Source organism: Maniola jurtina, chromosome 3 (genome assembly GCF_905333055.1).
Source record: "Maniola jurtina chromosome 3, ilManJurt1.1, whole genome shotgun sequence".
Classification (NCBI taxonomy): domain Eukaryota; kingdom Metazoa; phylum Arthropoda; class Insecta; order Lepidoptera; family Nymphalidae; genus Maniola; species Maniola jurtina.
The window spans coordinates 5,061,818-5,087,904 of record NC_060031.1 but is presented as its reverse complement, the minus strand read 5'-3'; the positions used below and the strand labels follow the sequence as shown (position 1 = coordinate 5,087,904).

The 26,087-nt window shown below is 36.2% G+C and overlaps 1 protein-coding gene and 1 long non-coding RNA gene across 3 annotated transcripts in view; both read left to right on the top strand.

The window, feature by feature from the left end:
* LOC123881230 (ras-related protein Rab-37) overlaps nt 1–26,087 on the top strand; it is a 54,903-nt gene that overhangs the window by 13,265 nt on the left and 15,551 nt on the right. The gene's annotated exons all lie outside the window — the stretch shown is intronic.
* On the top strand, nt 10,098–24,448 carry LOC123881232. The gene is made up of 3 exons (XR_006799437.1): nt 10,098–10,222; nt 14,626–14,636; nt 24,438–24,448. It is a non-coding gene; the product is annotated as an uncharacterized LOC123881232 (long non-coding RNA).

Here is a 26,087-nt window from a genome sequence, read left to right as displayed (position 1 = left end):
TAATTTTTTAGTTGTACTTAAGTATCTAGTTACAAAAAAAAAACAAGAGTGATAAAGTTAGAGATTTGGTTTTCTTTCAGGATTTCAGAAAAAACAAATGATTGAAAATCTGAAAAATACCAAGTCTCAAAAAACCTATACCTAAGTAGTGTGATTCGCAGATTGCTTTATTAAAAAATAATTCTATTTTATATCATCTAATTACAATTACAGGGCCCTAACTGAGTTAGAACTCTAGGTATTTATCGTGTAAGTAGTCTAATCGGCACTTTATTACTCTTTGCTGCTTAGATATCCAAAAATATTATTGAGAGTTGTTGCTCGCGCGCTCCTTAGATCGTGTCGATGACCTTGCGCGCGCGAAATTTAACCAATGAAGCGAGATTAATTGTAATAATTTTCAAATATTGTGAAAGTTTCATATTTTGACATCCTATGTGAAATAATTCATCTCTATAGTGTAGGAACCTACCTACGTAGTAGGTACCTCTAAAGTCTACTATGAGAGGTCATACGTACCTATACCTACCTAGTTGTAGTGAATAGAAAGTAATTACAAACTGTCACTACCAGGGTGAAATTCCGAACGCATTTTGTAGTTCAAGTCATTCAATAAATTTTGTAAGCAATTAATTTTACAAAGGTGCCTAAATACATTTTCTTGACGACTGGGCATTATTGATAGGTAGGTATAGCCGGTAGGTACATTAAAAGCTTGGGATATGTTATAAAACAACGGGGCTTCAGGGTACGATATTCGATCCATACGCTCCTCTAACTTTTCGTCCGAAAAATTAGAGCTACCCGGGATTGAACTTCTGACCTCCCGATACGAGGTGGACGTCTTTACCGTTAAGCTATCACGGCTGCTGAGGGTCGCAACTCTTATCACATATAATGGTAGGGGTTTCTTGGGCTAATAATGCGTTGGGTTCCCAGATTCTTCCCCATATTTGTGTTAATAACCTAGTGTGTAGATTATGTAGCAGTGTGTCCATAGCAAACAATGTTTATCACAGATCTACATTATCTATTAGTGAGCAGTGAGCTAGGTACCTAGTTTCAGAAGCATGCTAATTAAGCCAGTTTACATAATACACATCGCCGTCCCACAAAGTGAACAAACTCGTTGTCCTAATGTTAATTAAATGTTGATGGATGTTTATTAGTTAAGTATAAAGTAGGTAAGTATATTCCGCGACAGGTTGAGATGGCAATCAGGGTATAAGGCGGGGGGATGCCTCGCACACCCGTATGTCACCCGCGCTCGCTCGCATCGGGATAGCGCGGGGGCTGTGTTGGTGTGCGGGGCGTTCCCTCCCCGATTGCCATGTCAACCTGTCGCGTACTACGTATCTATCTGACAAAATTATAACGGTGCCCTGTTTTATTATGGAAATTTAAAATTATTTGAAAAGTTTTGACCAACCCTAACTGCTGACCGCAGTTAAAAGTACTCATTTTTTTTTTTTAAAGAATGTTAGCCATTTTGAATCATGACTAACATTCCCCTTTCCCCTCCAACTAAGCGTAAAGCTTGTGCTAGGAGTGGGTACAACAATAATGCAACGCCTGGGATTTGTCCATTCCTATAACCGTTGAGCTATTGAGGCTTGACTAGCTAGTCTTTCAATAAAGTGATTGATCTTTTTAATACACCTCCATTCAGTTCAATAGACAGTCGCCCTAATAATCGTCACAATCTAAACGGTCTATCCACGAGATAATAGTAATAAAATAAAAGAAGGCACCTATCTATAAATGGTTATTGTCATAACGTTTCCCGGTAGTTTTTCTCCTCGTTTCCTGTTCCCCAGCTTTCAGGACGAGACAGGTAGGGTAGCTTTCAAAATTGATTACATTGCGCTCGCTACACAGCACTTTTAATATTTTCCGATATCTACGCAGCAGATAATACAGATTGTTTTTTTTTACGTAAAAAAACGAGTCGGCGTACTTTCAGTGATTACAGTTTCAGGATTTTAAAGCAGATTAAAAAATGGGAAGAATATCTATATTTCTTATAGTAATTATGTATCAGAAAGTTACTTAAATCGTAAACTTTAAAAAAAATCGCTGTCAAAATGCCTGAAAGAAGGGTAACTTTACTACTAACTAAGGGTACCTTTACATGCTTCCTAATTTATTTGTTATTTCTCGATGCAATAAAAACTATTAATTCACTTATCCATTCATTCCAAATAGGGACCAAAAGGTGCTTCAGTTGAGGGTTTATTTTTAATTTTTGCTTTGTGCTTTGTCCAAACCATTGTCCAATATGAGATAATATTTACCTAGGAATAAGTTTTGTTTTGACTTACATACCTAATATACCTATTTATTCTATCAAGTTTCCAAAATATAAAAAAGACCTAATAAACCAAAAATAAGCATAGAGCTGGGACCGAAACAGTATTGCAAATATTATTTATTACTAGTGAGTAAGTATTTTTTTTTTTTTTTTAAAGAATATTAGCCATGTTAAATGACTAATATTCCCCTTTCCTCTCCAACTAAGCGTCAGGCTTGTGCTAGGAGTAGGTACGGCAATAGTGCAACGGGCGGGGTTTGAACCGTCGAAATTTCGGTTTTCAGTCCACTCCTTTACCGGTTGAGCTATTGAGGCTCTGTATGTATATTATACCTTATTTTAGGAATTTTACACTAGATTACGTTTCATGTAGGAGAAATATATTACACTCCAGTTATTTTTTCGGCTCAAAGAACATTTCGATATTATTTTTACCGTCTGATGTACGAACATTATGTAAAGCATCTGGCATTATATAATATTACAGAGGTATGAATAAAATTGTAATAACTAAGCCATTATTCTAGAAAAACAAGCTCAACTTTTTCTGCAAGACCTCTCTTTCAACTTAATTAGATAATTCTCCACACCTGTTTCTCTATGAAAACTTATTATGCTGGTATTTCTATTTCTTTTTGTTTTAGTTTTATTACTAATAAGCCAGATTTGAATTTATCTCTTCACTAGACGAGGGCCGAGATTTTGACTGCGTTGCTTTATGTTTATAAAAATCCCGTGGAAACTGATGATTCGTGATAACTGATAACATATTATGTACTTAATTTAAAAAGTTTTTCATGCGTACATTAAATCGCATTGAATCCGCCATTTTGTTTTTTTTTAGAATTTTGTCCTAGCAGCTCCTTTTGGGCTTTGCCGCAGTCAGCAAAAAGTAGTAGTGTAGTAGTAAATCATTACTTAACATCAGGTGTGATTGCCAGGTATGATAAAAAAAAATGATTGGTTTTGTTTTAACAGATTCTTAAGCCAAAGTGGCAATAGAACCTTTTTATGTGACCTCTTACAAAATGTAGGTATTTACGTTAACATTAACAGAAGTCTAAAGCACAAACCTTTAAACGTAATAATTTTCGGAAATATGAAGGCATAGTAAAGCTATTTCAGCGATTTTGAAACAAAAAATATGCCAACAATGCGAAAGATGTAATTTTATCTGGGTTCAGATCTCAATAAGCTCGATCGTTAGCAATAAAATGCGATACCTACTTACCTACTTTTTCAATATCTGCAGACGAGATTCTTTCGTCTAGTAGGTAAAGTTATTCGCGCTCAATGAAATAGGTGTCCTTAACTAAGGAAAACGGGAAGAGATGGGAGCAATCCAAAATTTTTACTTGATAGTATAATATTCTGCCGTAATCCTATATTTTTAGAGTAAGGGATGATTTATGCTAGACCGTGCCACGTTTGAGACACACAGATCGGAAAATGTATGAGGTCAAATCAGACAGGGCCATGTCCAAGTCTTCCGAGCCTCGTCCGAGTCACGTTTCTTTATACAAAATTGCAATCTGTGGATTGTCGGTGCGTCGGACGTACCTAACTCGAACGTGACACGACTCGGGCCCGGCACTGTCTAGCATAAATCATCCCTTAGTCGCACAAGCTACTACCTTCTGGCAACCTCTAACCGAAGCAGCAGTGGGCGCTGCATACTTGTCCTTATTGCAATGTGGCATGTCCTTTGTTTCCCAGCGGATTATAATAATCTATGTAGCTTGTAGGAGTATACCTAATACCTATTGATTGATAAAGGAAAATTATTGAGGTGTTATGGTACAGTGAACAATTATATTATTATCTTAGTTCACTGATTAAAAACTTTTTTTTTTAAAGAATATTAGCCATGTTAAATGACTAATATTCCCCTTTCCTCTCCAACTAAGCGTCAGGCTTGTGCTAGGAGTAGGTACGACAAGTGCAACGGGCGGGGTTTGAACCGTCGACCTTTCGGTTTTCAGTCCACTCCTTTACCGGTTGAGCTATTGAGGCTTTAACTGATGAATTTTGACGTTTTTCACAGATTTCATTTAAGCGAAGCAGCTTTATTGCTCATCAACAGAATTATTACTTCCTACTTCCATGTTCCTCATATTTAAAAGTCACGATCAAAAATCGGCTATACTTGGAAACTGTAATAGGTACAGAGTTCTTTGATCGAAGAGTCAATATTATAAAGGCGGTAGGTACTTAGGTATCGTCCTCCCTGACTCGATGAAGGAAATAGGTTTACGAAGAAATATTAAACTTTTCCAAGGAATGCAAATCGAAGAAATTTCGCATTAACTCGGAAATAAATACGAATAAATTAAGCTTTGTAAATATTTAAAAGTATTTGAATAAAATACCTTTGAAGTAGATAGCGACAGATTTTTTTAAATAAATAAAGTCGCATGTAGGTACCTACCTACTAGCTACTACTTAGAAACTCATATTGAACGATAGCTACAAAGTGATGCCTCGAGGCAAAGTAATATTGAATCTCTGTGCATAATAAAGAGTGCAAATCTCGGAAATTTTCCTGCCATTTCACTGAATTCACACTCCCATGTTACGGAGCCGCGTTAGACCTTAAAAAGATGTACTTAGTTTTAAAAAATGGGCAAGTGTATAAAAATTGGTCTTGCAAAATCCTATTTACAAAACAAAATTATAAAAGCCAATTCTTTGAAAATTAATACTTACAACAAGTTTCATGTATGAATATACCTACATATTGTGCTTTATGGATTTTGTAATCTAAATTCATCATGAAAGCATGAAGTAGAAACAACAATTTGCTTTGATAAAATTTCCGATAACTGGTTCAAATATCTAGATTTTTTAGTTTGAATGGGAAAGGGTTATGAAGTTTTCTGTAACTTTTTTTGGTTTTGTGGATATTAACAGTTTCCAAAAAAATCAGAAAATCTGTTTTGTTTATTAAAACGATTTGGTTTCTTGCTATCGTCTCGCGATTATAATATGCTTTTATTGATTGATACACAGTGACTAAAAGCTCTAGCTAAATCACATCACACTAATATTATAAATATTATAAAGGAGAAGGTTTGTATGTATGTGTGTGTGTGTGTGTGTGTGTGTGTATGTTTGTTACTCCTTCACGCAAAAACTACTGGACGGATTGGGCTGAAATTTAGAATAGAGATAGATTATACCCTGGATTAGCACATAGGCTACTTTTTATCCCGGAAAATCGAAGAGTTCCCACGGGAATTTTAAAAAATCTACATCCACGCGAACGAAGTCGCGGGTATCAGCTAGTCTTAAATAATTGCTGAAAATAATTTTCGTTGTGGCCTCTTAAATATTATATAAAGTAAGTATAGGTACATTTTACTTTTCCTAGAACCATCGACCTATACCTATTGGTGAAAACTAGAATGAAATCGGTTTAGTAATTAAAACTTTTTGAGATTAGTTGTTTTAGACAGACATATTTTGGCGGGCTGAATATTTTAACATACTATGTATGTGTAAGTACCTACTAGGTGTGTAGTAATTTATCTCATTGCAACAAATTGCCAGTCCTTGCATAAAGCTTTGTGATAAAAGCGCCGACATATACCTATAAACTTTTTAATCTAACTTTTTAATGGCCACAATTTATCATACAAGACCAACCTATTATAAACTTTATAATATTATTTGTGTACATATAGGGTTACGTGTGGGTACCCTAATAAAATTCAAGGGGTACGGGGTTCCATCCCGGCACGTACCTTCCTTTAATTTTTTGGAGTTATCTGCGTTTTATGCAAAAAATATATAGGTAGTTATTATTATTTTAGCCTACCTCTAAAAAAAATTATTTATTTTTAATACCTATATTTTTTCCTTTTTTTCTTTTTTCCTTAATATTAAGTATATTCAGGTACATATATTTTTTTCCTTCAAATTATTATTCAAATGTAGAGAAAATTCGCATTTTGAATGCCTGAATGTTCTCCATAATGTCGTCAAAGGTACCTACGCGAAGTAGGTAGGTACAATTCGCACCCAGCGTAGTGGACCATGACCAAAATCCTTCTCATGCCGAGAGAGGACTTGTGCCTAGTAGGCCGGTGATGTATTCAGTCAGTTGATGGGTACAACTGACTGCTAAAATCCCTATTTGAGTACCTACTTACTAGGTAAGTAAATACCTATGTTATGACAAGGTGCTACCAAGGTTCAAACTAAATAGGTAAGTATTTTTAAATTGTTATTCATTTCATGTAGAGTTGTGGTAGAGTTCGCAACACTGCACTTTTTAATTAATTTAATTTGTAATTGACTTTTGCGATGTTGTTCACATTTTAAAGGGTAAACATTTTTGTCAGGTGAACTATATTGACGACCATTTTTCTGCGAATACCTAGTAGTGAGTAATAAAATGAACAAAAACTTTTTAAAAGCACTAAAAGCATCAAACCAATTCACTCTAAATAATAGAAAAACCGGCCAAGTGCGAGTCAGACTCCCGCACCGAGGATTCCGTAGGTACTCGGGTCTTTTCCCGACATTTTGCACGATAAATCAAAAACTGTTATGTGTACCTAAAAATAAATAAAAATCTGTTTTAGAATGTACAGGTAAAACCCTTTCATATTATGACACCCCACTTCGTATAGAGAGACCACCTATTAGGTGAACAGATGACATCATCAATCATAATTATTATTTGTTCATGAACACATTTTAATATATTTTTGTGATGTAAGTAACTACAAATTCACGGTTTTCGAACTTTTTCCATTACTTGTGCTATAAGATCAACCTACCTACTTACCTGCCAAATTACATGATTCTAGGTCAACGGGAAGTAGCTGGTACCCTATAAGTTTTCTTGACAGACGGACAGACGGACAGACGGACGGATGGACAGACGGACGGACGGACAGATGGATAGACGGACAGATGGACAGACGGACAAACGGACGGACGGACCAAAGGACAGACGGACCAACGGACAGACGGACGGACGGACAGACGGATAGACAGACAGACAGATAGACAGACAGACGGACAGAGAACGAAGTGATCCTATACGAGTTCCTTTTTTCCTTCTGAGGTACGGAACTCTAAACTTTCAAACCAATTTATATCTATAGGCTGTCACCGCTTTTTAATTAAACTAGTTACTTAGTAATAAATCTCTTTCAGGTCTTTTGAAGCTGTATTTTCAGTGAACGTTTCACATACGTTGACAATTTTCCCGTGCCCGGTGACCCGTGCGGCTGTTGTTCTAGCCCAATAGCGCGTGACAGCCTCCGCGTTCGTCCCTGACGAATGGCGATAGGGTTCAGTTGACCAGTCATTAACATAGCACTAGCTTATTATTAAGATTCCGTACCTCAAAAGGAAAAGCGGAACCTTTATAGGGTCACTTTGTTGTCTGTCTGTCCGTCTGTCGTGTTTGTCAAGAAAACCTATAGGGTACTTCTTGTTAAGCTAAAATCATGAAATTTCGCAGGTAAGTAGGTCTTATAGCACAAGTAAAGGGAAAAATCCGAAAACCCATGATTTATGGTTACACAAAAAAGAAACTAAAATTTGTATTCATGAACAGTATTTTCAATTTTCAAAGAAGATAACTATACCAAGTGAGGTATCATATGAAAAGGCTTTATATGTACATTCTAAAACAGATTTTTATGCGTACCAGTTTTTGATTTATCGTGCAAAATGTCGGAAAAAATCCCCTAGTACGAAACCCTCGGTGCGCGAATTTGACTTGCACTTGGCAGGTTTTTAATTAAATTAGTTACACATAAATCTCTTTCAGGTCTTCTGAAGCTGTATTTTCAGTGAACGTTTCACATACGTTGACAATTTTCCCGTGCCCGGTGACCCGTGCGGCTGTTGTTCTAGCCCAATAGCGCGTGACAGCCTCCGCGTTCGTCCCTGACGAATGGCGATAGGGTTCAGTTGACCAGTCACGAACATGGCACTAGCTTATTTTTTTTTTTTGGACTTGCTGACGCCTGACTGGCCTCGTCTTACTATAATCTTACTAAACTGGTTCTATAGACTTATGTGAATGTATACTTAATAATTAATATAGGTACATATTATTATATTCATAAACATTTTCAAGAACCCAGAGAAACCACATCAAGAAGTTACCTACTACAAGTTAGGTAGGTACTTATAGCTACTTTGATTGCACACCCACACAAGTTGTGTCATTATCATCTACAGGGAACTTTGGGAACTATTGGGAACAAGTGAGAATCCAAAACTAAACTAGGTACCTAAGTAGGTAGGTACTAGGTATACCTTTTCATGAATTTTTTTTTTACTCTCCACCTTTTTGAGCTGTTGTCCCGATATAATTTATTCGCGCATGGTACCTCTAGGATAAAGAAGAAGAAAATTGAATTTGGAAGCTAATATTTTTTTAATATGAACGAAGGAAAGCGACAAATGAAATGAACGAAACAAAAATATTGTGCGGAAATTGAATGTGATGATAACTTTCCTTAGGAAAATAATTTTCCTCTAAGGATTAGTTCAAGTAGGTAGGTACCTAACAATAATATTTCTCAGAATTTAGACGTCGCTCGGTTGTTTACAAACCTCTGAGTATAGGTAAATCAATAGATCTAAAAGTAAGTACTTACTTAGTGCGATCCTTTTCCGCAAGAAAAGGCACTGAAATGGATAAGTAAGTAATACCTACTTACGTAAGTAGGTACTTTTTTTATCTATTAAATATTTATTACTAGAGGATGCCCGCGACTTCGTCTGCGTGGATTTAGAATTTTATAGATCCCATGGGAACTCTTTGATTTTCCGGGATAAAAAGTAGCCTATGTCCGTCCCCGGAATATAAGCTAACCCTGTACCAAATTTCGTTAGAATCGGTTACACTGTTGGGCCGTGAAAAGGTAGCAGACAGACAGACAGACAGACAGATAGACAGACAGACAGACACACTTTCACATTTATAATATTAGTATGGATTGATGTTTTGGTGTGGTTTAGTGGAATGGTGTAGACTGTAGAGGCGTCTTTATTGATATCAACTAGTATTTATTTACTTTGAGGCAATAAAGCCCGCGGCTCGCCTAGGTACGCTGCGCTGCCTTTGAGCAGAGATAATTTATTTTTGATTCTCTCTCTGAGTGTACTCTCGCGTAGGTTTTGGGAGGACATTCCAATAATTCGTTAAAATTACTTAAATAATACCTGGTTTTCTGAGTGACGCTAACGGTGTGGCTCCACTGTACGAATAATTTGAGTTTGGGCGAGTTTGATGAAAGTTCGGCAAACGGCAAATCTTCTTTCAAGTTGCAATGTGCAAATAAACGATTAAGTACCGCCAGCCGGCCATATCAACGGAGCTTTGCCGAACATTGGCCGAATGTGCGGCAATGGAGCCACACCCTTGTTATATTGTTTAGTTATAACCTATGTCGCTGCACATACCTAAGGCTTCTACCTCTGTATGCGGTAGTAGATACCTACGGGCTACGTGTATCTTTTGTGTGAATCACAAATGAGTTTATTTACAGATATGCTTTTTGTTTATTTATACAGGAAACCCCAGTTTAAAGAACTCTCAAACAACGTTATCTTGTTGTTAATAATTATATCAACAATAAAATATACACGTAGAAAAAGCTTTTTAAATATTCACGAAAGGCACCGAGTAAAGTTTATTTATTTAACCGTTTTCAATTTACTTAATACCTACCTACGCGCATCAGGCAATTTAAAATTCATAAATGCGTCGTATAAGTAAGAACTCTCTTTTACAAAATTAATTGATCGTATACAAAAATTCAAAAATATTTATTTCGGTAGAACAATTTTACATAGAACATAGAAATTGGAGCCATCCCAGTAAGTGACTAGTATTACTACTAGTTCTTGTAGTAGGCGGCGCCGCTCTTCCATAACACAGTAACAATTTGTAATAAATAAGTAGTTTCTCTTATACAGAGAGCCACAAAAGTCGCTAGAGCCGCAAAAAGCTCACGCAACGCATTATTCAACACTGAAAAATGTATGTGGCACAGGTAATACAGAAGAGCGCAAAAGAAAGTTTGTAAAGTAATCTTAAACCTTATAACTTTCAGCTTCCCCGAAACAACTCAACATTTCGTGCAGACACTCGAGTCAAATTGAATTGGGACAGTGAAATAGGGTCCGTTAGTGGAAATAAACGTAGGAATTTTAGGGAAGAGTGAGATCATTTTGAACGGTTCGTTTGATGTCAAAGAGATGCGATCAATATTATCAGCTTCCATGTCCCAATATTACGAACTATGACGTGATTGCTAAGGTGCAATTTTGTAAGCCAATAGGCATGTGGAATTGCCAGCCTTGCTTCAATGATTGTTGGTCTCACCATGGCATTAAGTTGGACACACGCTTCTGGAAATTATATTTCTAAGATTTACTTTGAAGTAATAAATACATTACAAAGTTCAACACATCTTAATCGGGCCTCATATAGTTCCTTGTATCACATTTGATACACGGTTAAGTATGACGTCCTGTCGTGCAGTTTCATTCCGCTTTGGACCTATCTAGGCAAAAAAATACAATCTTAATTAGGTACTGCTTGGTGTCCAACGGGCTTCAGCAACTTGAGATCAAAGACAAAGTCAAATCACTTAATTCAAATTGGGTATATTATTGTACACTTTTTCATGATCAGTTGATGAATTTGCAAGATCACACTAATATTATCACACTAATATTATAAAGGCGAAAGTTTGTATGTGTGTGTGTGTGTGTGTGTGTGTGTGTGTGTGTGTGTATGTTTGTTACTCCTTCACGCAAAAACTACTGGACGGATTGGGCTGAAATTTAGAATGGAGATAGATTATACCCTGGATTAGCACATAGGCTACTTTTTATCCCGGAAAATCAAAGAGTTCCCACGGGAATTTTAAAAAACCTACATCCACGCGAACGAAGTCGCGGGTATCAGCTAGTGTTATATAATTACCTAATTACGGCAACTTAAAACGCAACAAACTCAGATCAGCGGGGTGATTCGCTAACTCAGTGTCTAACAATGAATGATATAATAGCCACCGAGCTATTATTTAATCCATTGAAGATTTTCTACGAAACAATATTTTAGTATGACCCAGTAAAGCAGCAATGTGGATCCAACAAACCGGTGGCTATCGTTCAGTGTTAGACACTGATAGCTGAACAAGATCGGATACTTTGTTCGAAGATGTCACGTGGTTAGGGGTCCCAACTCCCAACACTGCGTTTTTCGGGGCTGGGTCGCCATTTCTGCATGTTGGGATCCCAACGACAACCGGCCCTCTGAGACGGCGCCTTTCATCGCCTCTTTAGCCTCGCAAATTGTTGAGCTATATCGGTTACTCTGGTTCATCTATGTTAATTAATTAGAGTATTCATTGTAAATCAGTGGGCAGGAACAAATTGATAGACATAATTATACCAAGATACTAAGTAAGTAGGTAAATGTCGGAGAGGTGGGAAATCGATGTAAAACATTTAAAATAATCATGTTTGTAAAATATACCCATCTCGTATAACTGAAACATTTTTGGTTCAGGATATGAAGTTATTGAAGAAGTGTATTATGATACTTATTTAAAATATGAACCCACGACATTTGGCTTTCAGTCCACCAACTCAACCATTGCGCTATTTGGGGTATTTTATGTGGATATTTTTTGTATGTTTCTGTTTCACTAAGAAATAAACGACTTAGAACAAACTTTCAGGTTCAAAAAATATACTTAGAAAATAAAACTTTACAAGGGCGAAAACTGGACTGCCATCGGATATGTTTTAATTTGTACCCTCATTATAAAAATATCGTAAACAAAAAGTCAACATCGTCGTGAGCAAGATAGAAATTCTGGTAGTTAAAAGTTACGAAACAAATATTAGAGTTTTCTTCAACTTTTTAGAGTTCCATAGTTAAACAAGAAACCCTTATAGTTTAGTTTCAGTCCAGTTTACGTTAAAATTTTGCCTAACTTTTGTATAAGCCATATTGTCCATTGTCTGTCAACTGTCACTAGGAAATTACTGAAATTACTTACGATTTCCACAAAAAATAATGTCTGTCTTAGTATTCAATTTTTTTTAATATAAAAATATTATAACAGAGCAAACGAGCACGCGGGTCACCTCATGTTAAGTGGTTACCGCTACCCATGAACATTTGCAGCACCAGATGTAGGTACCTACTGTTGATGCGTTGCCGGCCGGCCTTTCAGGAATTTCTTAGTCCACCCCTTGAATAACTCCATGTTGTAATCTAATCTTAGTAAATAAATAAATAAATAAATAAATTAGTGAGAACACCGCCGATGGAGAATGAAAATCCATTGAAAATTTATTGAATAGCACTTCACACTATCACACTTCACATCACACTAATATTATAAAGGCGAAAGTTTGTGTGTATGTGTGTGTATGTTTGTTACTCCTTCACGCAAAAACCACGAGGGATTTGGCTGAAATTTGGAATGGAGATAGATATCCTGGATTAGCACATAGGCTACTTTTTATCCCGGAAAACCAAAGAGTTCCCCCGGGATTTCGAAAAATCTAAATCCACGCGGACGAAGTCGCGGACGTTAGCTAGTTAAAATATATTTGTAGCTAAGACGTCACAAGTCACAACTCACAACATGGCGGATGTTTTTTCTCCTTTTTTATGTTTTTTTTTAACTTTCATAACTTTAGGAACCCTATGTGTTTTGACTTCTGATACGCGCCTGAACAGTTGTTTCTAATTACTAGGTAGATATCCAGTGCCGCTTTGTCATCAACTTTTGCCTGCACCGAACAGCACGACAAAGTGAAACTCATTGTAAACTTTGAACTAGAGTTATACGTGGTTATTCAGCTTCTACTACCTACCTATGTACCTACTTTAGTTTATCATCGATTGTTGCGAGTTGCGATGTCCTAATTAAAAAGATATTGTTCCGAATTCCGAAGTACTGGACTTTTCATTCTTGTTTCCAAGACACCTTTTATCTGAAACACGAAAATGTAGCAACACGTAGTAGGTAGGTACCTAGTACTTATGACCAACTTAAACTTCGCCTTTCAACTTTTGCTTTTTCTTCTTCTCCTAGTAGTTACCTACCTACCATCTTCTGGCTAATTGGACCCAGTGTCAAAATGCACCAAGCATTGACATTGAGAAGAATATGTTTACTTCTTATTATTAATTCAAAGCATGTTCTAATTTTAAACCATTGATAACATTATGGGGAACTCTCATGCATGCAGGTTTCCTCACGATGATTTCCTTTAACCGTTAAAGCAAATGATATTTAATTACTTAAAACACATATACTAACCTATTATTTCTGAAAAGTAAGAGGTGCGTGTCAGGTATTGAACCTACGACCCTAAGAAGGCTAACGTCATCTATCGATGACATAGGGATATTTGTTGATATGTTGAAATATCCTGCAATATACCTACCTATTTATTAATGTTATACCTATGTTATTCACAAAGCCTTTGATTGCAATTAGCGTTAAGCTCGTTGCGATCTCGTGTATGCTTTCAAATGGGGACCTTGTTTATTGACGTCACCGGATATTAAATTAATTACTTGGTAATGCTCATCGCGATCGGGGCTTTTACAAAGGGAACTGCGGCGGTATCACACACAATCTAGGTATACCTCTGTTTTTAAAACTCAATTTTGTTTCCCCTTACCCTAAGTACTCTCTATTGATCTCTATTCTCTACACACAACAGTATGAAACAAGTTAATATTAAAGACTAGGTACTAGGTAGGTATTTACTCGTATATGAATTTCATTCTCGAGAGTGATAGGCTAGTGGTTTAGATGTCAGCATTCTATTCAAGGGGTTTCGGGTTTGATTCCGAGCATGGACATATTATTATTATGTCTTTTCAGACCTCCACGAGTACCTTCCTACTTACTACTACTACTTACTTACTACTACTACTATGTGCATTTTAAGCAATTAAATATCACTTGTTTTAACGGTGAATGAAAACATTGTGAGGAAACCTGGGCTGAGAATTCTTCATAATGTTCTCAAAGGTATGTAAAGTCTGCCATTCCGCATTGAGTAGGTAAGCATGGCAGAATATGGCCTAAACCCTTCTAATTCAGAGAGGTGACCTGTGCTCAGTAGTGGACGGGCGATCGGTTGATCATTGTTAATGATGATGATTAAAGCTCTGCTTACGGCCGGTTCACACATGTCTCCGTTTTACTGTTCCGTTTTATCGTGTACGTTTTTTTTTCGTTGATGGCGTATGTAGTTGTATGAGCGACTTCACACATGGCACAGTATTCTGTATACAGTAAAAAATATCGTTCCGTAAAAAAATTACATTCCGTTTTGTCATCGAATACTGGACGAACGGAAGGGAAATATACGGATACGTAGAATTTTAACGGATAGATCCATCCTTGTAGAATAGCGTCGGTATACTGCGAGTTTTCTGTTCACACATCGCATCCAGTAATGACGGATCCGTTGAACGTTATACGGTTCCTATGTGTGAACACAGCATAAATTTATGACGTATCCGTTAAAAACGTACCAGTAAAACGGACTCCCATGTGTGAACGGGCCGTTAGTACCTACTTATTTGTCAACAGGCTGCAACAAGCTCTCTTGCTTGTTAATTGCTACAGGTCATGGAGACTATTATTGCCAGCCAAGGTTGAGTTGAGTGCGTAACAAAGTAAAAATCGGTTAAGAGCGAGCCGGGCTCGTACACGAAGGGTTTCGTGCCATCGTACAAGAACACTTTTTAATTTTTTTTTAAATTTTCATGGCGTCATTTTGAAATTCTTATTATTTGTTGTTATAGCGGCAATAGAAATACCTACTCGTTCTGTGAAAATTTCAACTCTCTACCTATTAGGGTTCACGAGATGCAGCCCGCTGAGAGATAGACGGACGAACGGATGGACAGCGTAGTCTTGGTAATAGGGTTCCGTTGGCACTTTTCGGGCACTGAACAAAGAACCCTGGTAAAAAAAATTCGCCACCCCTAAAGGCATGATGAATTAAATTTAAAATAAGTAATTTAAAACATTTCTCGTAACACAAAAAGCTTAACCCATTCCGTCCAAATGTTTGCCCATCGCTTTATCGTCTGTCCTCATTAAAAAGGGGCCATTACAAAAACATTTCTACTGATTTCAGTTTAAATTTAGACAAGCTTTATTAGCAAGCTTCCAATTAAAATCAAATTGATGTTTAAATTAATTTGTATAGTCCGGTATCTGCCACGCTGAAATAAAAGTACTTATTGAACTTAACCGTAATTGTAATAATTATAATAAACCTATCTGCACATGATCCAAAAAGTTTGTAAATAGAATAGAAATATTTTTATTCAAATAAATTTTTACAAGTACCTAAGTACCTACCTACTTTTGAATCGTCAAATGCACCTACCACTGATTCAGAATGCCTTTCCTATCGAGAAGAACTAGCAAGCAACTCGAACTACAAAATATTCTTAAGAAACATGGGGTTGGCATTAAACTATACGAATGCACAGATTAATGCCACTACAAATACCTACCAGTTGCTTGTTTAGAGCTCAATATCTAACGTTATTGGAATTGGTAGGTACTTATTAGGTAGGTTTTATTGCAAACGATCGAACTCACTGAAGGACTGCGATGAAATTACATCGCACATGAGCATTGTTGACTCGCTATTGAGGATTTAAATTAGCATGAGCTTTACCCGCGTTTCGATTACGCTGTGAAGGTATGACGTCACATTAACGTGCAAGTTACTTGCAGAAATAAGTTTGCCAGAGCCTGCATCTCGAGTGCAAAGTTTTTCTTACAAGAAAGTATTTGCGTTAGAGCTTGTAGGCTAGTTTGGTTGTGACTTGCATATCACTTGCATGCAAGTTTTACTGTAAGATGGGTTAGGGAAGTGCATCCTTGAGTACGGCACCCCTTTTTGTGGTGCGGTTCAGTTCCACCGCTCACATTCTAGATCTAGGGTTTACTTTGTACCTAAGTTAAAATTAATCAAAGCTTGTTTCTAACAATCCAAAGTCTAGACTATCTATTGTTATTTAAAGAACTTTAAACTTGATGTATCGATGGAACATCAATCAAAAATTTGCTTTATCGAACACCCATTTCTGATTAATGTTTGTTCTACTACGAGTATCTATAAAAGTTCCGAAACATGGAAAACGTTTATTTATTAGTATAGAAATCTACTACATCTGGTGATAGATATTGGTAACAAATCGGTTTTAACCACGGATGACGGAACCCAAACAGGAATAATTTAGAAATGCCAAATTGCCGGGAATCAAACTCGGGACTTCCAACCTACAATGCTCACGACCCATCGACGGGATGTCGTTGAAAATCATCTAAGTATTTGTTACTGTTGGCTACGGATTAATTAAATTGCGCGGTTAACGATAGAATACAAGCCTACGTAGGCAAAGCATACCTATAGGGTTGTGCTTCAAATTAAAATAAAAAGTGTGAAAAGAAATAATGTGATAGATATTTAATTTAAATACCTATGTACTTTAAGGAAAAAAAAACTTTTAGAAATCTAAAATTGAAATCTAAACGAATTTTTTTTAAATCCCTACTTTTAGACTGCGTTGCATAATTAGCAACTCATTTATTGTTGGTAAATTTTAATCGTACCTATACGTTTTTATTATCAGTCTCAAATACTTAGGTAAACATTTTGCAGACGAGTCTCTGGATAAGTTCAAAGTTAGCCTACTGGAAGAGAATAGTTTAATATCAGAGATCTAAATGACAATGATAGTGATAATTAAACGATACCTGTATAAAATAGTGTGCGAAATGTATAAGTAACTTTATGTTTTCATTATGATTTTGTTGTGGGTTTCTTGGCAGACCGAGACCAGGGTGCCTTTACAATCTCCCAGCTTTTTCCAAGCTAAATGATGTGCACTAGCCATAAAACTTGCAGAAGTTAGCTGTCATTGCAATATCAACGTCAATTTTTAGCACCTAAAACATTGATTTGTTGCAGATTTTTGTGTTTTGCTGATGAACACTTGGATCACTTGAATCATTTCCTCACATAAAAGTATTACTTGAATTAAGATAAATTACCATTTAAGTATACGATGTGATTTATAGGTATACTACTATCTCACCTGTAGGTACCTACTACTTTTCCAGGTAAGTATAGGAGTAACGGCATATCTTTCACACAACCATAGACCGTGAACCAATTATATCTAATATAATACACAATATCATATAATATAAACGTAAGTAACATTCAATAAATACGTAGAAATCTGTCTCATGAAATAGAATTTCCTTGAAGACGGAAAATGAATGATGCTTGAATGCTCCCGCGGGTCTACGGAGCTTTATACAAGTGACTCGTTTATTTCGCGTAAAGATTTTTTTTAATAATATGTTGTTGGTACGAGTACTTACGAGCTTATGAAGGTTTATATGCTACTGGCTTTCTCCCACGAGTTCGTCCGTGTAGATTTATAAAGTCTTTTGCAGATTACGTTGTATTTCTTGTCTCGCTTAGACATTTCGTGAAAAACCCACTGCTTTATCTAAATGTCATTTGCATGCATCAAAAAGCCGATTTTTCGTTAAAATGTATATTAGCATCGGATCAGGCGCTTGAACAACTTAAGGTTTCTTGTTGATGTTTTCTTTACAACTTAAATTTTGAGATAAGTTATGCAAAAGCAAGTACCTACACACACTCGTTAAGTTAATAACCTTTGAAAATTTGTGTTTTATGAAACAAATACGTACATATCTACACATTTATTTACCTTTTATCTACCGATTGCTATTATTGTTCTTACGTTTTTTCATTTGTCACAGCCCTGGAAGCACGCTTGTTCCATTAAATATAGACTCATATTCATTGGTCCGATATGAACTTAATTTGCCCTACAATGAACATCGCTCTTTAATCATCGCACCATATAACGTGCTACCTAGTAGGTACCTACTTACTTTAATTTACCTATCGTGCATGACGGGGTGCGAATAGGAACCAAGAAACATATACGTGCATATACGGTAGGTACTTCCCGTTGACCTAGAATCATGAAATTTGGTAGGTAGGTAGGTCTTATAGCACAAGTACTGGAATAAATCTGGAAACCGCGAATTTGTGGTTAAATCATTTAAAGAATTTAAAAATAAGATAACTATACCAAGTGGGGTATCATAGGAAAGGGCTTTACCTGTACATCCTAAAACAGATTTTTATTTATTTTTATGTATAACAGTTTTTGATTTATCGTGCAAAATGTTGGAAAAAATACCCGAGTACGGAACCCTCGGTGCGCGAGTCTGACTCGCACTTGGCCAGTTTTTTAACCCTCGACCCAAAAAGAGGGGTGTTATAAGTTTGACGTGTGTATCTGTGTATCTGTGTGTCTGTGTATCTGTGTATCTGTCTGTGGCGTCGTAGCGCCTAAAAGAATGAACCGATTTTAATTTACTTTTTTTTGTTTGAAAGGTGGCTTGATCGAGAGTGTTCTTAGCTATAATCCAAAAAAATTGGTTCAGCCGTTTAAAAGTTATCAGCTATTTTCTAGTTTTCTTGTAGAAAAGAAGGTTAGATAACCCTTAGGTTCATAATATTCAAGTGTCAATTGACAAATGTCAAGCTGTCAAGATGGACGTTGCCTAGATATACATAATTATTTATTTGAAAATGATTTGTCGGGGGTGTTGAAAATTTTTAATTTACACTTGTTATTATTCAAGTCAAACCCAACTTTCAATGAATTCATATTTCATTTATCTACTAGTAATTTACTTTGAGTATGTTCACATAAATACCTCCCTATCAAGCTCATAGCTCGCAGATAGTAAAGTAAAGCACCTAACCCTCCTCAGTACCGGTCCATTTATAGTCCTCTATAAGTGGAGCCGGCCATCTTATTAGCATTATCTTGTCGTTATCTGCGGACGGTACGTGGCATGATAGATAGGGTTTCCATAATTTTAAGGAACCAATACGGGTTGTTTTGACATTTTCTATACTCAAAACGCATTAACAGAGTATTTTCAACAGAATTAAGTAACAGAGAGACAGGGGTTTGGAAATTTATAATTTCTAAATTTCTGGTCTGGTCTGTGGGAGACTTCGGCCGTGGCTAGTTGCCACCCTACCGGCGAAGCCGTGTCGCCAAGCGATTAAGCGTTCCGGTACGATGCCGCGTAGAAACTAAAGGGGTATGGGTTTAATAGAAACTGCTTCCAGGTTAACCCGCTTCTATCTTAGACTGCATCATCACTTACCACCTGGTGAGACTGCAGTCAAGGGCTAACTTGTAACTGAATAAATAAATCAAAAATCTGTCTTTCAAACCGGTAGTATAGAGTCTTGACTCTTTACGTATCTAGTGGGACAAGTTTTCCTAACTGCAATAATTATCGTGGAATAAATTAATTTCATTTCTGTTCGCATACGTCGGAGCTCGGAACGGAGTTCAACTTTTAACGACATCAATACATGCATGTATAGTTACACAGTGAAAGGCAAACCACGAATTCTGTTAACCCTCGAATCTCAGCCAAAGTATAAAAATAAATAAATGAAAATCTAAATTATTCAAAAATTCGAAGTGGTGTCGTAGTAACAGTTTAAACTGAATTTAATTTTTTTTTTCAAAATTGTTGAAAACCGGAATAAAAAATGGGCACGTACCTACGGTACGCAAACGTCACGGACGCGAAGCAGAAGGTTAAATACGGGGACGGTCCCTTACATACGGGTACGTATGGTAACCCTAATATAGCTCAATTCAATGCTTTATGGAAATAATAAAATTAAATATAATTTTGCAGAAAGGGTTTCGTTTACAAAGTAGGTATATAGATAACGAAAGTATGATATAGGTACCTACTAAAAGAGATTGCAAGTAACAAAACATGAGATCGTCTATTGGACACCGTGAACAAGGTCTGCAGCACGGCAGAACGTCACACTGAAAGCGCGCGTACGCGTGCATGATTATATTTTAATTCAATTATTAGCTGATGTCCGCGACTACATCCGCGTGGATTTACATTACACGTTATCAATAAAATCAAAACATCTATATTAAAAAAATGTAGTTTGTCTGTCGGACTATTCTTCAAAACGGTTGAACCGACTTTGAAGGGGCTTTCGCAGGAGGTGTAATGTTTGCGCGTAATGCAGGCTTCTTTTATCTCGAGAAAACTAAGGGTTTCCACATCAATAAAAAAAACTCGAAAATGGAGTCGCGGGCCAAATCAAATGTTCAGGTATACCTGGGTATACCTGACTACAGAAAACTGTAAATGTTACGAAGTCATAAATAGCCAACTTACAAATTAGTTACTCTTAAGTCTATTGGGTAGGTAAGTACTTGATGTATGATAACAATATTAACGAACACCTCAAAACTTTTGTTGAGGAAAATTAATTACTTAGGAAAAGTTACGAGGAGAACAAGAAAACAAAATTTGAAACCCAGAGTAGGTATTTACTATGTATCTAGGATAAATTGCTTAAAAATATTGGTAGGCAATAGGCATATATTAATATTAATATTGTTTAAGAATAAACATTTCTTAAAAATAAATACATAGGTACAAATAATTGTGACTAGAAAAGTGACTAATGGACTATAGGTATTAACTAGGAACTAAAAGCAAGTGAAATAATTACTATCTATACCTATCTACTTATTGGAAAAATGTTGAAATAAAAATTCTAAAAACTTATGAACATGATACCTACCTATGTAAGCCTGTTGAGAAATTCCTAAGCAATACTGTCTCTGAGAAGAGTTATATCATAAAAAGGTTTAAATTTTTTACAATGCGTACTTTTCTTGTACTTGTGTTTTATTCTTGTTGTTTACTTATAAGTTTTGATAGTGATATAAAAAAGCTTTGTTTTTAATAAAAAGGTTATGACGGATCAGAATACTTAACTTGGATTGCTTTGACATTAAAAACAAGTGTAAAACAAGTGTAAAGTAAAAATTTATAACACCCCCGACAAGTGAAGGTTACTGTAACTAGAAAAAAGCTGATAACTTTCAAACGGCTGAACCGATTTTCTTGGATAATAGCTAAGAACACTCTCGGTCAAGCCACCTTTCAAACAAAAAAAAACTAAATCTAAATCGGTTAAATTAGGCGCTACGATGCCACAGACAGATACACAGATACACACGTCAAACTTATAACACCCCTCTTTTTGGGTCGGGGGTTAATAAGCCTCTATCTGTATTCTAGCTAAGCAAAAATCTTTTCTTTTAAGAGCCGGTCAAGTGCGAGTTAGAGTTGCACACGAAGGGTTCCATTTATTTCTTGTAACATCGTACAAGAAATAACCACCTAAATATTTTATTTTTTAATTTTTATTGCGTCCATTTTGAATTTTTTTTGTAGGTATTTGTTGTTATAGCGGCATAATACAGGTACATAATTAAGTATGAGAACTGTGGTAATAGTGTCCCGTTGGCAACCCTAAAAATAATACCGTGACTATCTGACTGACAGAAACCGTACAACCATCAATGAACTTAGGGTAGGTACTAGGTAGGTACCCGAGGGGATAGGCAGACATAGTTGTAGGAATGAGCTAGTATAGTATATTTTAATAAACTCTACCTATCTAATTTATTATTGAATATTGTTCTTTTGTTTGATCACAATTACCTACATCATTTTAAAGGTAATCCATTATTCAAGTCTGAATTAATCCCCGATAAGTCCAACACATTATTATTATTCGGCTTAGTATGTCGAAACATGAAATTTAATTTTCACGTGTTAATAATTAATTCTACGTAATTGTATCAATAATTTTATCACTGAAGTTTGAATACTTATAAGTAATTTTTAGGGTACCGTATCTCAAAAGGAATAAAGAAATCCTTATATAGGATCATTTCGTTGTCTGTCTGTCTTTCTAAGTAGGTAGGTACTTTTATTCCGGAAAATCGAAAAGTTCTCGCGGGATTTAAAAAAAACCTATATCTACGAACAGACGAAGTATCTATGTAGGTATAATAATACCAATTCTACCTAGTACTTAGCTATCTACAATCTACATGTTATATAAAGTTTATTTCATCTGTACCAGACAGAGCTAGGGGTAGGTACTCGAAATTAACCTGTCAATAAGTTCTGGTCTCGCCATTCATCACCAGAGGCTATACTGTCGTCCACAGCGCAGTTCAAAGGCCTTACGTATGCATGCCTACTGGCGTACAGTCGACAAAAAAATAATAGGTCGTGTAATTCGAATTGGCTGTGGATTTGGCCCAAAATCTTACTACATAGGTACTTACTTAATTAAAATTCAAACCTACTATTAAAAATATTATTTCCAAGGAATTTCCTTTTCTTTTCAATGACGGATAAAATTCAGAATACAGTAACTCTACGTAAAGATATAGATTTTATTAAAAAAACTTATAGGATACTGGATAATATTAATTTACTTGCTTTACCTAAGTAGGTAGGTAACTAGGTACTTACCGAAAATTACGCTTGCATAGTATTGAAACCGTTTATTTTACACACTCGTTTTGCTATCGCTACGTACCATCTATTCACGAATATATGCATAATACTCACACCTAATCCAATAACAAGCCACGCAAAGGGGGATGTGAGCAAAACAGTTTTACCCCGAGTCCCGCAGCGTTAGTATGAAATTTTACATCTCGCTAACGGCTAACGTAATAGAATTCGAGCATCGAAACATTTTTATTTGAAAGCTCAAGTTCGTCCACAGTCCATCTACAGTCCATCTTCAAGCGGAAACCTTGCGAAATAAAAATCGGTAAGTACCTACTTACTTACTGAATGCATGACTTTGAATCATGTTTCTTAGGAGTCTTTGAATTTTTTATGTGAGTGAAAAAGATAAGAAGACAAGAAGTAAGAGAAGCTTCGAAACAGACAGTTCAGACAATATTGTGTTTCAAAGCTTGAATTCTATAAATTTTCACGAGATGTAAAATCTCATACTAATCTTACCGACCTTACACATTGTAAACAGGGATCGTTTGGGGAATCGAAGCTATAGAGTCGGAAGTTGTATTTAAAAGTACCAGTTTCATAGCTAAATTCAAGGAAAATAAATCAAACAAAGTAAAGAGTTATATTTTTGAAAAATTCTGAGGTACTCGTAGGTATGCGTGGTGATTAGAAATTATTATAAGTCCTAGTTGACGATGACTTCATCCGCGTGGATTTAGGTTTTAAAATCCCGCGAGAACTCTTTGATTTTTTCGGGATAAGAAGTTACCTCACTCACCTGGTCTAAATAATAATATCTATAATATCCATGCAATCACATCCACCCGTTGCTCCATCAAACAACAACCAATACCTATGGAAAGTGATATACCTACTCGACGCTTCTTCGGGTTTACTCACGGTTTACTATACCTATTTATTGTAACTTTCAATCTACTGTCAGCAATTATTATATTATATTTCTATCTATTAATATTCAGTAAGTACCTACCTCAGTATGAGATTATTTTTACTTCTCGCCAACGTTGATAGTATTTGAGAGCTGAAATGGCCCTTAACTTGTTTGTTTTAATGCTCAAGTTTTTCATGTATTTACAGCCAGCGCTCCAAGCGGAAACGTTGCGAAATTAAAATCAGTGTTTAGTTTTCGTCGAAAACAACCGTGTCTTAAACGCAATACTAGCAGCGTAATCTGCTGACGCCGCGTCTTCGACCGCCGCGCGCGGGTCGACTGCGTTCGACATAATGACCCAGTTCCGCGTTTTGACCGCGTCAGGGTTATTATAAAATAATTTAATATTAAATCGCAGCTATACTACCTTTATACTGCAACTATGGGTACGGAAATTAAATTAATTACGGAAACGGAGCAAATGCTTTTTAAAGCATTCTCCGAAAAAAAGGCGGAAAATGAGAAACTTCAACTCATGATTACTACTATGCAAAAGCAAATATTGGAACTCCAAAATCAGATAAAATTTCTATCAAATCAAAATCCAATGGATACCAGCCAGAATAACACTACCAAGGAAAACTCACCGCAACCTACGGAATACCAGACGGATGAGGAAGAGCTAGCCAGAGAGACAGAATGGATTAGAGCTAAAAGCAGGAAGAAAAGAAAATTGAACACCTCGCCTGCACAGTCCACATCTATAAATCAGCATGATGATTCCCCTCAAGAAAGGACAAAGAAAGTCCCACCACCCCCGCCAATAATAGTAGACGATGTAACAAACTATCAGTCATTTTATGACTTATTAACAGAAGGTCCATCCGGAGACTCTTTTCGAATCAAAATGTTAAATGGCAACAATGTTAAAATAAATGCCAACAACGAAGATACATATCGGTCAATCACTAAGATACTGACTGCAGGGAATTTCCTGTGGCATTCTTATGAAAACAAGCAAGAAAGGCCCATTAAAGTCATGGCCAAAAAGTTGCATTTTACTTGCAAGCCAGAAAGAATAATCGAAGACCTACAGAATAAGGGGTTTAAGGTTGAAAATGCTGTCAACAAGCTAAGGTGGAAAAATAAGGAACCTCTAAACATGTTCTTGCTTAGCTTTAAAAATGGAGAAGACATCAACAAAATTTATAGAATCACTTCGATTCTTGGATGCAAAGTGGAAATACATCCACTGAGATCATCAAAGCTCATACCACAATGTAAAAGATGTCAAACGTATGGGCACACCCAAAAGTACTGTTCTAGAGAGCCAAGATGTGTCAAATGCACTGGAAAACATACAGGAAACTACTATATACTATATACTGGAGAACATACAGGATACTGGAAAACTGTATTGAATGCAAAAAACCAGCTGAGCAGAAACCTAAATGTATCCACTGTGGGGAAGCTCATCCAGCTAATTATAGAGGCTGCATAGTAGCCAAGGAGATGCAATCCATTAGGAACAAGAAATACAAAAATCCATCTTCTCAAAACACTCAAGCAGCAAGTGATAAAGCAAAACAAACTCCAGCTATTAAGAACAGACTTGCCGAAATCAACAAAGAAAATCCTAATAAAAAGGTAACATATGCACAAGTAGCATCAAATAAAATGTCCGACAGTAATAACACGAGCGATCCTACCTCAAATAAACTAGACGAGATCCTAAAACTATTGTCATCATTTGATGATCGCTTGCGAAAACTTGAAAAAAGCAATAACAAAGCTCCCTTTAAAACCAAATAATGGGAAAGGAACTAAAAATATTGGCATGGAATTCTAATGGACTATTCCAACATCAATATGAGCTACAAGTAGTCCTAGATACTGAAAATATCGACATATGTCTGATCTCCGAAACACATTTTACAAAAGAATCCTATATCAAATTTAAAGGATATAAAGTATACCATGCCCTACATCCCAATAATTCAGCCAGAGGAGGTAGTGCTGTTATAATAAAAGAGAATATTTCCCATTACGAAGAAAGTAAACATGAGGAGTTAGAAATCCAAGCAGTGGCAGTAAATATCAAAACAGAACGATACCCAATTACAATAGTAGCCATATACTGCCCACCACGGCATTCTCTAAAAAAATATGAATACACAAGATTCTTGAGTCAATATGGACACAGATTTATAATTGGTGGCGATTTTAACGCCAAAAATATTTTCTGGGGCTCTAGACTAACAACAACAAAAGGAAAAGAATTGTTGAGTGCGATTAAAGACCTAAGATGCGACGTGATCAGTACTGGTATGCCGACCTATTGGCCTACTGATCCTCGAAAAACCCCAGATCTGAT